Source organism: Oxyura jamaicensis, chromosome 2 (genome assembly GCF_011077185.1).
Source record: "Oxyura jamaicensis isolate SHBP4307 breed ruddy duck chromosome 2, BPBGC_Ojam_1.0, whole genome shotgun sequence".
Classification (NCBI taxonomy): Eukaryota; Metazoa; Chordata; class Aves; order Anseriformes; family Anatidae; genus Oxyura; species Oxyura jamaicensis.
The window spans coordinates 33705470-33723171 of NC_048894.1; the positions used below are offsets into that span (position 1 = coordinate 33705470).

A 17702-nucleotide genomic window follows, 5' to 3' on the forward strand; every position below is an offset into this window, starting at 1 on the left:
TAATAAATCTTACTGTCTCCCTATGCTGAGTCTGTTTTGCCCATCACAATAATTACTGTGTGATCTCCTCATCCTTATCTCAACCCTTGAGCCCCTTTCATCGTATTTTCTCCCCGCTCCTCTTTGAGGAGGGGGAGTGAGAGAGTGGTTGTGGTGGAGGTCGGCCACCCACCCGAGTAAAACCACCACACAGGTGTCTGCTACACATTACCTGCTCAAATCAAAATAGATGAGACCTTGTTCATACAACTGAAGCAGCCTCATGTTTACAGGTTCCTGGTCCTCACAGGGGTCTTTAACTACCTCATTGTCTCCTGAAATTTCAGCACAACAAGAAACCCAGGAGGTTTCTGGACTCCACTGATGATAATGTTCTTAAAGAGGATACTGAGGAGGCGACAAGGGCGGGCACTCTGCTGAACCTCATACTTACAAACACGTTAAAACTGGGCAGCAATGTGAATGTCAGGAGCAGCTACAGCTGCACTGACCGCGACACAGGAGAACACAAGATCCCAAGAGGAAGAAGTATCAATGTAAGAATAGATGAAACCCTGGACCTTCACAGACTTTGCCCTGTTCAGCCACACCTTGCAGCAAAGGCTCAGCCCCAGTGGGACACAACCAGAATGCTGGGCTCCCCACCACAGCAGACACACGGGAGAGACTTCAGGAAAGGGCCACAGAGATGGTGGACAAACTGGAGCATCTCTTGTCCACACTGTATCAACAAAGAAATAGGAAAGATTGTAATGAAGGAAACTCATCTAGCTAAATACCAGTTCTTTCTGACCAGCTCTGATAATCTCTAAAGGTATAATAATGAAGATACAGATTAGCAACCTCTAGATTAATTAGCTTTTGTGTCAAACCCTGACGCAAAAGGGAGGCTTTCAAACAACACTGTGCTAACGAACAGGTCCTACTGCAAATACTAAAGCAACAAATTCATCATTCCCTACAAAAATCACAAGATCTGCTAGCCCTACTTTCATTCCTATGAATGCAGACAAAGGCTTCTGTAATGTCATATGCTTCAGTAGGATTGACAAGAGTAACCCTTACTGAGCCCCATTAATAGCATAAATGCGTGTCCTCATACTGACTCCTGTATCAAGGAGTCCTGGATACTTCAGTTCGCAGCTGACACCAAATTCGTCAAATACTTGTATTATTATTTTACCTATTTCTGAAAATAACACTTGATAGATCAATAGATTAAAGACTTCCAGAGAACACAGGATTTATTTGACCACTAAAACAATACGAACATCCTTGGCTGGCACTATCCATTGGACCAAAAACAATACTTCAAGACTTAACGTCTGTGTATTTGAAGGCAACTCTTTTGGTATAACAGACAATGCTGAAACATGAATATTGAAATGAAAAGCTACAAAAAGCCTGAATTAAAAGAAAAAGAAAACATTTTTGCTGATTGGGTCTTCATTTTTTGAGTCATGGAAACATCATATTGAGAGTTAAGGCAGTCATGATCCACGAGCAGACTGCTCTCATTTTACCTTCATGCATTACAAGAAAAACCACACACCCTTCTGTATACCTGGTTTAAACTTAAGCACATCCACATCCACAGCAATACATATGCAAGCATCATAAATAAGAAATCTAATTTTTAAGACCATGATTATGATCACTTGTAAGACTTTCTCTGCATATAAAAAGCCTCAATTCCACCCATGAGGTGGGGGCGAGGGGGGGGAAATGCCTTAAAGCAGGCAGATAACCTAATGTTTTGCTCAGGATTGCTGCATTTTTTGCTAGTTAGATAGATCATACTGCACTGCAACAATGTATGGAGAGATCTGGCAAATCCTTTGTGAGACAGTTCTAAAGGAAGTATTAACAAATTTCAATTAACAATGCATTTTTTCTGGTTTACAAAAAAGAAATCAGCACTAAAACTGACATTTTAAAAAAAAAAAAAAAAAAAAAAAAAGTGGGCCAAAATAGGGCATAAGTTATAGCATCTGTTAACCTTTTGTGCATCGAATTCCAGGAGGATTTAAAAAATGTATGCCTTAATTACAGCTCCAGTTGAGTGGATTCATCTGCAACACAGAGGCCACTGTAAAGCACGAGATGCCCCAGTCACTACAGAACTAAAGGAACAAAGGTAGGTACAGTAAATACATGTTACTTAAAAAAATAAAATAAAAATAAAACAAAACAAAAACACTAAAATTATATTGAGAATGATCTTTATAAATACCAAAACCGTGATGAAAATTCAAAGAATACAGCAATACAGCAAGCACTACACAGCATTTCCTCCAAAACGTCTTGCTTTACTGTTCATCAGCTTGTAATTCTCTTTGAATAGACTGGCTTTTTCCTTGGCCTCTTCCTGTAAGACCCTGTAAAGAGTTCAGATCTACAGACTTTGAGAATTTGTTAAAAAATTAATAGTATTAAAATAAAATAGCTTTTGTCCATATCATCCTCACAAATCAAACCTTTGACTAAAGCTGACCAGCAGCTTTGAATTTCCCCATGCTCCTCACACCAAAAGCCTACCAGGCAGAGTCATTTGGATGTCCTGATGGAAGATCATTGTAGGACAGAGAGAGAAGTCTCAAAGATTCAAATGATACCACAAAATTGTCTGTGATGGATTTCAGTTAGGTTGTCATCCATCTGTTGAACTTAGACACATATATTATGTGTCTATGTCATATTAATGTTAGACATATTCTTAGCTTACATCATGCGTGAGGCAAAGCAACTTTAGGCAACTCTCATTGCACGTCTTACCACGTTATTTCACATTTATCACAGGTGTAGGTACTGCAGCCCAGCTAGCACACAGCAAAGGTATCTGTGCATTTTAGCCTGTGAGTTAGAAACACTTTGGAGAATTTTCCACAACACTCTCATGTGGATTAGCAGCAAGGAATAGAATTCATACTACATAATAATTAACAAACAAGCTTCCCTAGTAGGACACCTATTTAAAGTAAGCATACATGAAATCATACAGCCCTTGCTAATCTCTAACATCAGAACCCAAAGGAACTCGAGCCCTAATATCAACAAGAAAAGAATCTAACTTACATTCCACTCAGTCTGCAATCCATTTTGATATGGCTTGAGGTAGGACTTTTCTGGATCTGTTCCCAAGTAATAAGCAGACTCTGAGAGCTGTAAATTGATCTTGCTCCATTCTAATACTATAATAAAACTCTCCATATATTGGAGATGGCACTTTTTGCTTTGCTTCAGAATGAATAGTACATCTGGAATACGATACCAAGCAAGTTTACCTGACAAAAGCAGAGAGTTTTTTGGAGAGACTTCTACAAAGTGACTGCAGAGACAATCCTTTTTTCATTACAGCACAAGCACACCAGGAACTTACCAAGCTTTTAATAAGGGCAGGGAGAAAAAGTTGCTACGCACCAAGTTGGTGGAGAACAAGCCAAGACGAATGAAGTTATATTCTCTGGCAAACCTACTAATGGCTTCATCTACTTAAATGTCTTTCGTTTTCCATCTCACTCAAGACTTTTTTAATCTCCTAGTATCAAATGATGGTCTTGAATCAAGTCACAGACAACACATGTACAGGCTGTTCTTAAAGAAAATTCTCACAATAGGTGGCTTTCCTATTCTTTAAAGCTACCCAACCTTGGTAGAATTTATCCACAGGATGTGTGTATCTGAATGAACTCTGGATTAAGTACAAGGAGGTTGGACTTGGACGAAGAATGAACTCTTGAGTTCTGCAGAACTGACCTTCTGGAGTCACTGTACTAGGCATTTGCTAGTGGAAAAAACAAAACCAGGAGCCAAAAACTGCTCAAGTCCCATCCTCTGGGAACTGCTGGAAGAAGAGGAAAAGCATATATTGTGCCCTTACTTAATATGAAAAGCATCTGTTTGGAAGTTTGTGCTATTTGCTAAGAAATAATTTTTTCTTCATATTCACCTAAACAGACCTAAGAGCGGAACAAGAAGATTTTTAAGAACCAACAGCCAAATTTGGTTCCTAATTCCCTGAAGAGGGAGAAAATAAACTTGTGAGCATTCTGTTATGATGCACCAGGTCTGTAAGAGTCCAAGTCCCTGGTCCTTGTTGATCTTGTATTCTATGCCAGTTCCATTTTCAAAAGTAGGGAACAGCTAATTAGGACTAAACTTTTTTTTTCTTTTTTTTTTTTTTTCCTATTTGTAAACTCTTTGAAGTGGTACAATTAGCATTGGGAAGTTTTTTAAATCAGCTCTGTATCTCACATCAAGTTCACTTAAGGACTACAGTCTATGCTTAAAATTCAGCTTGCTGAACCCTTTTCTATCCCAATTCTTTTCAGAGACAAAGACAAAACCTTGGTAGGCCTCTGAAGAGGAAACAGCACTCAGGCAAGTGTGTTCTTGACTAAATTGTCAACGAAGTGAATGTATTTTCCTGATGTTAATGCACAGCTTATTCTACTGATACAATGCTTTATTCATTTATTATGGAATTTCAAATATTGTCAAGCTATCCTGTTCAAACAGATACCTGTTACTGCACTAATGGATAGCAAATTAAAGGCTGTCAAGAAAACAAACCAAAGCTGCTCTGGGCTCCAAAAACCACTCTGGCAAGTTCCACAAACCACCAAGGCCAGGTGTGACTTCTTGACATTTTTCAAATTTACTCTAGGAGAAAGAAACAAAAACCCCATTGTGCTAAGCCTGAAAGTCACATGCTCTATTCAAATACACAATGCAAGCAATGCTCAAAGCCTCAGTGTCAAATACTCTCTTATAATTGCTGCCTTTAGTGAAAAAGGAGGCTATGTCAGCTAGCTAGCTATAGTTGCACCAAGCATCACTGACTCAGGCTCAGACAAGTCCCTAAAATGACAGAAGAGCTGTTCAGCATCTTCTTACAGGAGAACAAGTGCCAGGGCTCAAAACAAGCGGGAGGAGTTACTGAAAACAATGCAGAGGAAACGTGCATTGAGTCCCAAGGCAGAGTAGGTTAAGTCTACAGAACTGCACAGAAAAAGAAGCCTGAATGCATTCATGGAAGAAACCATGTACAGCCATTAAATGTAAGTGCACATCCTCTCATTCAGAAAGCCCAAGTGATCGGGTGATCCCCCAGAATACTCTTCCAGCTTTCCCTGTCACTATATGCCCTGTTTTCCTCTCTAAGCATCAATTAACAGCCCTCATTAGAAAGAACATCTCAGAAATTCTGGTCTGACTCCGTATGGTCCCACCTTCAGCCATCTCGCCCTCACAACTCCTGTGCTAAAGCTATACCAAGACAGCAGTTTTGAACGCCCTTGTTTCCAGTGGTTTTCAAAGGTTACTGAACCTTCAGAACTGAAACTGCAGTCAATTTGAATTTCACGTTGCCAAGGCTGTTTTTTCAGTTTTGCTTCTATTTTTCTCCCCAGTCCATCAGCACAAAGCACCTCATTAGCAGGTTACACTTCAGATGAGAGTCAGAGGTCAATGAATTTGTCCACGACAGAGACTTGAGCAAGATTTCCTCATCTTGTGCATATACTCTCCTTGAACGGTTTACATCTGAGATATGACCAAGTTACAGATACTTGGGCAAATCCTTCTGAACCATACTCATAGTAAGTTCTTAAAAATCACAAGGCTAATAATATTCAGACAGACAATTCAGTTCTGATAATAGTAGACAATGAAAAAAATAGTTACGCCGAAGCAGGAAAGTGTATATTAACTAAACTGCACAGAAACAACATAAAGCTGTCTTAAATACAGTTGTTTCTTGTGCTAGTTGTTTCTTGTGCTACAGTTGTTTCTTGATACAGCACCATACAATACTGACACTTTGCAGCCCAGAAACATACAAATTTAACTTTTGTATCAAGCTATAACTCACCCTTCTACAACCCTCAACTTCTGTAAACATGGAGAGGAAAAAAGCAACAGTTGAGCTGGTAATGCCACTTACAGAGCTGATACATAGTCGTATGGGCACACAGGGCCCAGAACATGTCTGCAGAAAGCTTTCTCAAATCTTGAGCGGAGGGTAGGGTCCCTATAAGCATACACTTTAGAAGATTTTAATTCTGACCTTTGGCTGCTGGCAGTTACATTTGCTCAACTTCAGATTAGCAAACAACAATTATAAACCACCTTTGTACACAACCCACCTTGTACTTGCCCTTTACCAGGCAAAAGATAACTCTTTAAACACAACCAGACGACTCATGCCAGCTGAACGGTTTACCAAGATAGAGAAGTGAGATTTCATAGTGATTTATTCCCTTGAATTTATACAAGCTGTAGTAAGTCAGGTTTGTATTGCTAAAGCTGTACAAAAGCAACTGTAATACTTGGGCGCCAAACTGGTGTAAAAATGAAATTAAAAAGCTTGGAAGTTATTTTTTAAAATCATACTTCACTATTTCTCCCTTGCTGCCTTCTGCACAAAAGCACACCCAAGTACAACGGCAGTACTGGCAACAATGGGGTCAGTCAAAACCAGCCACTGGAAACCAGTTTACCCTTGTCGCATCCCATTCCCCAGCCTGCACAAGCCCTACTCTGTTTCAAGCTATTTCATTTGCAGTATAGGAAAGATCATTTAAATTAAAGCAGTGTTAGGAAAGATCATTTAAATTAAAGCAGTGTTAAATGTAGAGCAGCCAAAAGCTTAACTAAACATATAAGAAATAAACAGAAATACACAGAAGTGTGCTAATACTACTGAAGTCACCCAATCCACACACGTTTTCCAGGTTTTGCATTAGCCACAAAACCCCACACTATTCAAATCAAGGTGTTTTCTTTATGCTCTAATAAGAAAGAACTAGAAAGCTTTAGAATTTGTCTCTTTAAAAAAAAATAAAAATGTATCAGCACACCTGTGTCTGGAGTCCTGCTCCTGTGTCAGAAGTAAGAGACACCACAGTACATGACAAAATGTTCTTACGACTTCTGTAAAGAAATGCAGTGCTGCAGAAGTTACCAAGTCAGAAGGAGCATTCTCTACACAGCTCCGAGCAAAATAAAGTTTCTGTTCTCCTACGCCCTCGTTCCCCTAAGCCCAGCACATACTACATCATGATGCAGTCAGGAAGTTTCCCTGAAACCCAGAAAAGAAAATTTAAGATGGTGAAATAGAATAAACTAAATAGAGAGAATAACTATGTTGCAGCTCTTATTTCAGTGCTCATACAAGCCTTGAACCAACAACCAAGTCTCTCCAAGAGCACAGAGCATTATTTTGGTGGTGATGGCATGATCTCTAGTTACCTACTTTGCATCCTCAAACTTTAGTGCTACTACAATTTACCTTTACCAGTAGTTACTCGTTTAATCTAGCTGTTTGTGAACTCTGCTTGTTGTAAGCTAATTTTAAAAACAAGTTTTCCTTTCTGTGAAAATGGCAAGTCACCCCAGAGGTTCTTCTGAACTGATCAAAAAGAAAGGTGGCAGGTAATTCAGCAGTTGGAGATGCTGTTAATATAAATCATGCATAAGTAGATGCTGCACAACAACTTAATCTAAAAAGCATGACCTAAAAAGCATGCAGAGAATTGAGCAGTGGCTGTGCTTCACCTCCGAGCATCAGCTGTCAAAGGCACAATTCCAACACCTCTCCCACAACAGCGTAGTTTTGGCTAGAGCAAGCAGAAGAGAGTTCATCTGACAAATAGTTGAGCAGTGACTCTTATCAGACGACAAAGACTCAGCTCACAAATGGTCAGGAGTTGGAGCAGGCTCTTCCCCTTGCACTTCTAATACTCTACACCTTTTACTCTTCAGTAACAACATTAAGAAGGCAACACTTTGCCAAAACCTCTTCACTCCACTAGCTGAGAGCAAGAAGATTTTAAGAGGTTCTGCCTACTTCCAACACCGCTCTAGGTATCCACTCCCTATCTATTTTGAAAGGCAGAGATGCCTACTTACAAGCCAACAGAACCTAAGTGTAGAAGACCCTACACAAGCCCCATGACAAAGAAATTTCGTAGCAGCTCTTGTGACTTCTTTTCAACATCTTCCTTCTGCTTCCACGAGGTGCAGGGAGCTCCACAAACTGAGATTTAGGTTGCAAAAGTTACTGGTGTTCCAGAAGTGACTGTTTTATTTAGCAAAAAAATTAGTTAAGTTGTAAGTTCTAATTTTTTAAAGTAATATTACTAGCATGAAAACCATTTAAAGAGAACTGTCTGCTCTGAAATCACACCCTCCTTTGCCAGCCGGTCATACATGCCCAGCTGAAAGGTCCATGCGCAGCCTGAACTCCTGAAAGCATTCCTAAGTTTTCGTGCACCCACAAATAAGAACTATCCTTCCAAAGCAGTTCCATACATAACTGAGAAAGCCTAACTCACTGCATTTGAAACAAGCATCAGACTATACTATCGGCATAAATTCTGGGATAGGTCAGCGATTTAAGATGACCAGAAACAGACTTCAAAAACTTAGCACCCCTAGGAAGAGTTATGACGGTGTGTTTACCCAGGGCAGGCCTGCAGTATAGTACACTGACATCAACAGACATGATCAAATACAACTGCAATGAAAAGGTTTGATTCTTATTCTCACTCCAGAGCATTTATTTTATTTTAAACAACTGCTATTGCACTTTCCATCACCCTGCTCTACCAATGCAACAACATAAGCGTTCCTGATAACTTACTGCATCCAAAATATCACCTTCAGAGTACCATTCTACCATGTTCCCAAAGAGAAAAGCAGGAGCATTGCTATCTGGAATACAGCACACATTTTATAGCAAAAAGAGACTTGTGGTGATCTACTGATGACTGGTTCAGTAGCTTATTTTGTCACAAAGAAGTTATAGGAAGCTGCGTTTTCCAGAAGAGGGGCACATCAACACTGACAATAATCTTAGGACTTGGTTTGCTTTGAGTGGTTGAAGATCGCACTCTGTTCAGTTGCAGAACTCAAATGATCCATCAATAAATGTACATAATACTGTGTTAAATAGCTTCCGGAAAAGGCTGCTTTATCTCCACATGGCAGTTTTCTCATTCTTCCTCATCCCTTCCCCACAAAGCTCTCCCACACAAGCCTGATGTATCAGAAGACTGGACACGTTAATTTGAACAACACTTTCCAGCACCAATATAGAGCTTTGTGTATTTTACACAATTTATAAACATCAGAAAAGCATCATTTCTTTCCTGATTATTTTTTTTAATGTAGTAGAAAGACCCACACTTCTGTCTCATTCAGAATTCAGTATGTTTAAGATTTAAAGAAACAACAATTATAAGCACGTGTTCAATTTCTCTTTTCCTGCTTCCATGGTCACTAAAACTCGAGATGTCTTCTGCTCAAGACAGGCCTGAGTTTCTAAGTCTATTCTTTAAGATTTCCACACCTAGTATTTCTAGAACAAGTGATCAGTACTTCAATATTTGGTTACAAGCTCTGAGCCCTAGTTTGTAGCACAGGCTTCAGGAGTTTGAGTCTGACAATATTTCTGTAGCCTAACAATAAAGTCATCAAAATTTGTTTCTGCAGTAACCTGAAGTCTACGGAATTCAGCTTGGAAGCTGATTCAGTGCATTCTGCTTACGAGAGGCAACTGAAAAGTCATTTGAATTGCAGATGCAATTATGACAATACATGGAAATTGGTCATTGACTGCACATGTATTTGGGACACGGTGGACTCAAATGAACCAGAGCAGAGTGAGAGCAGGACAGCTTCACAGCCCTAGGAAGCGCATCACGCTCATGAAAACTGCCGTGCCTGCAGTATAGAGGAACTGCAATGAAATAAGAGCAAAACAAGCTATCACATGAGGAAATAACAAATAAAATCTCAGTGAATGGCCACTTTTCAAACAGTATGACATTCTTTTCAAGGGGAGAGGTGTAACTGTACGATACAAAAGGATCATAATCCCATCATTTAAACCACCAGTCACATTTGAGGAACCTCTTAAAGGGTAAATGTGGCAGCATTTGGTTCCTGGTGGTTTCATCACCCTGTTAACTTCCTATTCACGCTTTTCAGTCAGCTCCTCTGGTTGCTGTACAAGCAGGGGTTTCTTCTCCTCCCAATGTCAAGAATACCCACATCCTCCAAGGCTACTAAATTTATACAGGACGTTCACTTCTCTGCACTGAAAAGTGGTCATAAATGGGTGAGTTAAGCAAGTTAGCCCTTGCCACTATTTCATGGGAACACAGATGAACTAACAAGCATTCCTTGAACAAAATAGGACATTTTTAAGTACCACTAAAACGGGAACAAATCAAAGATACCCATGACTTCCTTAAGGAATGAATGTAAGCATTACGTATGGGAACTGCACAGTTCAGAGATCTTCTCTAGTTAGGCTTAAGTTTCAGGTGAAAAATATGTGTCAGGTTTTCCCATTACATCTACGGCTTGCCAGTACCAATAGTTTAGCATGAAATATCACCGCACAAATAACCATTACATCCTACTAAGACCTTCCGGGAACCACTGCTAATGCACATCCTTCAGAGTCTCTTAAATTTTGATGCAAGACAAAAAGGACCATATTAAAAATACATATGAAAAAAGTTACAAAGGCAGAAAAGAAATTCAAAGGAGCAGAGACTGCATCATGTTAGAGTAGATTAGCAAGTGCTAGAAGAAATTGCAGAAATTACTGAAATAGCAACACAACTTGAGCTCAAGCCTTCAAGCTATCTTGACCAACTTCAAACAATTCTAGGTGAAAACAAATCCAGCTACTTCAAGCAGTATCACTAAGTACTTTGCAGAACAGATGTTTCCTTTGGTGTGTTTCACAAAGTGACATGACAAATTTGATTGTCTCAAATACAGTGCTTCATGACAGCATAGCAATGCTGTGGTGAAAATACCTGTCACAGTAATGATGCAAATGCTGCTGAGAAAATGGGGGCACAACTTTTTTTTCCCTCCTCAGCTTTACTATGAAAAGTCAATTACGTTTTCTCAAGGAGAGGAATTGGTAAATACTATACAAGCACTCACAAAGCTGTGTGAGCAGATGTACAGAATTACTGTCAAAAGCCTATCACCTGCTCCTCTGGCGGCTGCACTGGGAATTCAGTTCAAAGCAGGGGGGAAAAAAGGGGGAAAAAAAAAAAAAAAAAAAAAAAAAAAGCAAGAGCCTATTAGTCTTTCTAGACCTGATATATAGAGTCAGTATAATTGGGAGTGTGAAATATGTAAGTGGAAAGACTACAGCTTATTATGCCTAAAAGCTGCAACTGAGTAAAAGTAGTAGCATGTCCCCAGCACGTGACATGAGACCTGTAAGTATTTTAGCACAACCTCGAGAACAGCAATAAGAAAGGTATTATCTTAACTGAGCAGAAAGCAACTGGCTCAGCCAGATGTGCTACTAGCTGCAAACTGTAGGAGAATATTCAGAATCTCACTGCCAAAATGTGAAGTTACTGGAAGACACGTTAAATTGTTGCTTTAGTACCAAGCCCCTTCGACCATCGCTCCCCCCTGTGCTTTCAAAAAGCTTCCTTCCCTTCATTAGCCCAACACAAAATGTTGGAAGTCGCAGCCTGATTTTGAACCTGCTTCACCTCTGGAAGAATACCACATAAATTCGTTCAGCCAGCAAGCACTAAGGAAAAATCTAACCATGGAAAAAGTTTCAATGTTTTGCCTGAAGATCCTATAGAGACAAACAGAGACCATACAGCACACCCAGCATGCCTTACAGGATAGGCTGCTTGACAACATTCAAGCATCCTAATGGTAAGAGATGGTAGATGGCAATAAAAACTATTAAATGAAGATTTTTAATATTTATTAGGCCATCTTACAACTTTTACTGATATTTGAGTAATTTCCTTTGATACAGCAATACAATAGGATTAAAATTAATTAGAAGTACAAAACAATTGTATTTAGAAATGAGAATAGATTCAAGTACTTGAAAACAAACCACAGTGATATAGTACAGCCTTGTCCATCAACCAGGCATTCATGAAGAGCTTTTATTATCCAACATTAGCTTGTGTACAATACTCAGACTGCTAGACAGCTTAATTATTGAGCATTCGACTTAATTCTCTACCTCCAATCAAAAATCTTCCCACAAGAATCTATTTCATTTTGCAAAGGCTGCATATTTAGAGCATAACGGGCTTCTTCTCCCCATTTATAAAAGGAAAAAAGAAAAAAAAAAAAAAAAAGGATTGCAATAAAACATTGTAATAGTAGTGTTTAGTACTAACAAAAATATTAAGGTCATATGCACTGTTCATCAGGTTGGAGTTAGCACCTTGCTGAAGCATAAATATTTATCCAGTGCAAACAACAGGAGCCCTTAGGAGACAGCAAGGCTTAAAGCACTGAAGGGCGGTAATTAGCATCCAGCGTGGCTTCGGAGCATGCTATGCTATTTTTAGCTAAAGGTTAGCTTCAAAATAGAAAAAAGTAACAAAATGCTAACGGTATCTTAACTCTTACCCAAGAGAGCTGTCTTTAACAGCTCTCTAAGCCACCCCAAACACACAAAGCTTCTGCCACTAAATTTAGAGAAAGAGCACTTATTCCAGTCAGGATGGAGAGCAAACACTCGGTGACTCGTGCACCAGCAATAGGCGTGTTTAACTGCTCAGCCAGTACTGCTTTTACCTACATCTCTTTGTTGTGCTTTGTTTGCTACAGAGCATTTCTTATCATCGGGAGCTAGAGACAGAAGAATGCAAACATACATCTGTTTTGGAGAGATAGCCTGTTTCCAATCTTCCTCCCAGCAATCAGATGATATGCGACCGACTCTCCTGCAATGTTGATCATTTAAAAAAGAGTAAAAAACGTTTTCATGCATGCTCTCATTTTTCATGGCACTCTCCATACACAAGAGTGATGATTACTGAGCATGGTCCAAATTCCACGTGCTTTATTGATTCCAGATCTAATAAATAATGTTCCCGATAACAGCTGTTTATCGAGCACACGTTAAATTTGTGCACCATTTGGAATTTACAACCAGGCCTTATAAACTGAGCCCTTAATTCATCACCCTGAAATAACCACAGCACCATTCTTCCATTTCTGACAGTGAGATGACAAGGACGGGTCATGTCCCTAGCGCTGCAGCGTTCACGGGGGCTGCAAGGCACGTTACGTTCATTCACTAGCTCCCCAGTTGTTACCAAAGCATGCAAGTTCACGTGGGGATGCAGCTAAAGAAGTCACCATAAGTAAGGCGCCTGACGAGAGTAAGCCAGTGCTCTATTTTTATTCTGCTGGTCTCGAACCTGATCCTAATTAGGACAAAGGCTTCACAGCAGTTTCACCAGGAGGACTAAAAAACTTAATATCCTGCATCGTTTTAGATGAGCAGTACGTTAGAAGCTTGGCTCTTTCAGCTGGCTTTTAATCTAAACCAGAAGTATTCAAGTTTGCAAGCTAGCAAAGTTCCAACACCAATTTTGACAGAACCCTAACCACTTACAGTCAGAGCAGATGCAGAAGCAAAACCCTCAGCTTCACAGAACTAAGAAATCATTTTAATGGTGTGCAGAGCTTGAGTGCCCTGGAAGCTTTAAGCAGGGCCTTTCAGCCCTGGCACAATTCAAAAACATTTTTCATACTTGAGTACGTTTTTTTCTTCAACTATACTGACCTGACACAGATTTCAGTCTTCATCTTGACACCACTTTGTTATTGCCTTCCAAGATTATCTCAAGAAGCATTGCAAATATATTAATCCAATTTAAGTTCCTAATTAACTGATTATAATAAAACAATGTTTTAATTCCAACACATTCTTCACTGTCAAATGTGCATTTAATACTACTCATTTCAATTCTGGCAGCTGAAGGCAGCAGGTGGCCAAAAGGGCCACTCCTTCATAAAAGAAAGAAAACACAGATTTAAAGAAAAGATATGATGCCTACAATTTTACTTAGTGGGTGGGGGGGGTTGGGGTTTTTTGTGTGTGGTTGAGCTGTTATTTTTTTTTTTAATACTCCCATGATTAAACAGAACAGCATTAGCAAACGAAAAGCTATAGTTCTGTCAGACAGCAAACTATCAGATTCCAGTACAATAAGAAATTCCAAATCCATCCTACCATAACCAAACCAATATGCTGAGCAGTAAGTTTTAAGCATGTTGTATTTTCATAACACCACAGAAGTCCAGGAGGTTACACACAGCCACTCCAGCAATCAAGCTGTTATGCATCAGTATTTGCACAATCTTCAATTTGGGAGGGTTTGTGTGCGTTTTTGTTTATTGTGTATTTTTGTTGTTTTTAAGCGTAGGAGATTTGGGCTCTTAGTTCTCTTAAGGAGACAGAGCATACACACAGCGAAGGTCATATCATCAGGCTTCTTGTTTCCTGCATAATGTGACAGGATCTCCTGTTTAAACTTCACGCTTATTACTCTGGCAGACCGACTGCTTGATAACTGTTAATATCTTCAGTAACACACAAGTGCAGCGATTCTTGCGTAATCCCCATCTATGCTAACAAAAGTACCTGCACAAATCCAGCGGCAGACTTCAGCATAAGCTTGCACCCAATCTTGCATTTGCTAGACAGGAAGCGTGCCAGGTCATGCAAAGAGGGCATTTACCTAAATGAGGGCTTGGTAATGAACATGACGATCCAACTAACGGAGTTAAGTCTAAGCTGTTCCCAGTGGAGGCTCTGTATGTTTGCAGAGCAGCCAGGTGATCTCTGCAAGAGTAACAGACCTAGCGCGTTTGCATATTATCATCATCATAAACATTAAAGACTCGTTCAAATGTCATTTGGAGGCCTCAAACATAAAAAGCACTCCACAGGCTCCCAGTCCCAAAGGAAAGCTGGGGAACTGTGACTTCCCTCTTACAAATCATGCGGATTTCTCAAACTTCTACAGAACCTGAAACAAAGTAGCATCGAGTTGGGCTCATAAAATGCATATTTATTTTCTAATCAAAATAGGCAGACAGTAGTCAACGTTTGAAAATTAATGATAGTAAAATAAATCTCCAGAATGAGCAAGGTGGTTTTCACGTTGCACATACTAAAATAAGTCACAGATCAGAGAGAATCCACCTACCCTAAGGTAGGATTTAACGAAAAGGCATTTCTTGACATGAACACGCAGAGAAGCTTCAAGATACCATTTCCTTGTGAGCGATAATGTACTAATAGATTAACTCCGTGACTTACTGCTAGGCTTGATACAGTCATAACATTTGCATCAGTAAGTGGGCTCAGAGCTTAGGGCCAGCCCCATTGTGCTAAGTAAAATACAGATGACACATAGCATTTACAGGGCCTAGCCTCACAATATCTTTCGCGCATTCTTGTTTGCAATACAAGTCTTTACAAATTAGAATCCAAGTGACTTAACCATCCAGCTATGCCTGTGAACATGTCTACCATGAACGTTCCCAAGTGAAAAAGGACCCTCCCATATATGTAACTATTGCAGAAGTTTGCGATGATTCTGCCCATGAAAGCCTTCTTCCTTCTAAGAAGCATTCTGAGCAAACTTAACATGTCCCCTAAAACAGCTCAACACTGAAAGGAAGTGAAACGCTAAAATTAATAAATCATCCGCAGCAACACGAACTTCCTCAAAATTGTCACCCCTCTGTTAAAAGGCCTGTTAAAAGCACCCTGTCTCGCACAGAGCTTACCACAGAAAAGACGAAGCTGAGCTTTGCGTTTCAAAAGTAGTATTTTCATGTTGTCTCCTTACTTTGGAGGAAAAAATGTATCCAAGCACAATGCCAGATGGATGCAGCTCAACTTTAAAGTTTGTTACTATTAGCTCAAGTATTTCACTGATGAAAGTGAAATAGACTGGAAGTTAATTTCACCAAGTTTTCCAACCCTACTGACTTTTCACAACTTAAAGAGAACTTGTTGGAAGGTGGAGACGACAACAAAAGCATGGCACTGTCACAGAGGAAGGCATGCTGTGAAAGGCACAAGCTTCTGAAAAGATGCTTTGTAGCATCTAGAGGCAAAAAAAAAAAAAAAAAACTGCAGAAAAGGCTTTTAAATGCAGTGACAACCAATCATCAACGTCACTCTACACTTTGCCACATAAAACTGCTCCTTCGCGGTGTCATTTGCTCAAGTCGCTTTTCAAATAACACTAATCATTAAGCCTGAACGTGCAGCTGACAAAACTATTTAGCGGCAATCAATAGAAGCTAATATTTTATTCCTCTACGGTCGTCGCGTGTATCGGCGACTCGGATCAGGAACGGTCGGCGTTACAAGACACACACTCCTCGGGTACCCAAACCTGTTCCTGGAGGACGCACAACTTTTCTGACAGAGCTAGGCTTCAGCTGGAAGAGAAACAAGGAGGGCGGCTCTCAGCATCGCAGGCATCAGCCCGCGGGCGTTATTTCTGCGTTGGATATCCCCTTCGAGAGACGGCGCGGGGCAGGCTGGCGCGATCTGGGGCGCGGTGGTGCCATTTGGGGCGCGATTCGGGGCGCGCTGGGCTCAATACCGAAAGCTCCCCCGGCACAGCCTCCCGCAGCACTTCCTCCTCACGACGCCCGGCCGCCAACTCTCGCCGCTTACAACTGTTGCTGCCACTTCTCGCACCCCTGCCCGCACCGCCTCGAGCCGACGCGGCGCGGAAAACGCTAAAGAATTAAAAAATAAAAGGCGGAGAGGGACGGGCGGCACGGAGAGGCTGGCGGCACGCCGCGGCACCGCTCCCGGTGCCCGCCCGGGGGGCAGCTCTTTGTCTGCCCGCCGCCCCCAGCCCGCTGCCGCCTCCCGCAGCCCTCGGGGGACGGATTCGGCACGGGGAGGACCGGAGCCGGCGGGGCGCTGCCCAGCCCTGCCCAGCCCTGCCCTGCCCACCCCGGCGGGTACCGGCGCGTACCGGCTGCCCCCGGGCCGTGCGGGGCTCCCCGCAGCCGTTGGCCGCCCAACGGCCGCCGCCGTCCCGCGCGGCCCCGCCGAGTTCCCTCAGCGGCCGCGCGCCCCGGCTCTCTCCTCACTCACCCCGCCCGCCCCGCGGCGCCTCCGCTGCTCACGGACGCGCTCGCCCGCGGGGAGCGACGGCGGGAGGGAGGCGGAGGGCTGGCACCGCCCGAGCGGCAGCTGCCTGACGGCGGCGGCGGCCAATGGGCGTGCGAAGCGCGGTCACGCTAGCCAATGGGATTATCTTCTCGCCGCGGGGGGCGGGGCCGGCCCGCGGGCAGGGCGGGCGGCGCCGCGGGGCTCTGAGGGAGCACGGGGGGGGGGCGGGCGGCGCCGCGGGGGTCCCGCAGCCGCCTCACGGCTCCCGGCAGCAGATCCCCGTTATAAGCACTGCCCTGTCCCTGCTGCCTGGGCTTTGTGCTGCTCGGGCTGCTCCGGAGAATTGCTTTGGAATAAAACGGAGCGAGCATAATTAGCCACTTTTTGTTTTAATGATAGTTCTGTTTTTTTTTATTATTATTATTTTTTTGTTTGCGCCGCGACGCTTTCCTTGCAAGCGTGCTTCGAGGATTAATTTTTAATCCTCAGAAGCACATGCTCAGGGTAATCCTCGGGATCAATGCGGATTAAATTAATCAGTAATCAGCGCCGGGGGCTGGCAGGGCCCGCAGTGGTGTCCCCTGCACCCGCTGTGCCGGGGGGTGTCCCTGCACCCACTGTGCCAAGGGGGTCCCACTGTGCCAAGAGGTGTCCCACTGTGCCAAGGGGTGTCCCACTGTGCCAAGGGGTGTCCCACTGTGCCAAGGGGGTCCCATTGTGCCAAGGGGTGTCCCACTGT

At 42.1% G+C, this 17702-nt stretch overlaps 1 protein-coding gene across 5 annotated transcripts in view; it reads right to left on the minus strand.

Annotated features, from left to right (window-relative positions):
- The window catches only part of FAM126A (family with sequence similarity 126 member A), a 43758-nt gene extending 26693 nt beyond the window's left edge, over positions 1-17065 (minus strand). For 3 of the 5 annotated variants that reach the window (XM_035317114.1, XM_035317120.1, XM_035317118.1), the window contains exon 1: positions 16946-17065. The gene's annotated coding sequence lies outside the window, so the exon portion shown is untranslated. Of the gene's footprint in view, positions 1-3075; positions 3300-3379; positions 3616-16945 lie in introns of those variants that run through there. The other 2 variants (XM_035317117.1, XM_035317116.1) reach the window with 2 other exon arrangements.
- Between the last annotated feature and the right edge of the window lie 637 nt (positions 17066-17702).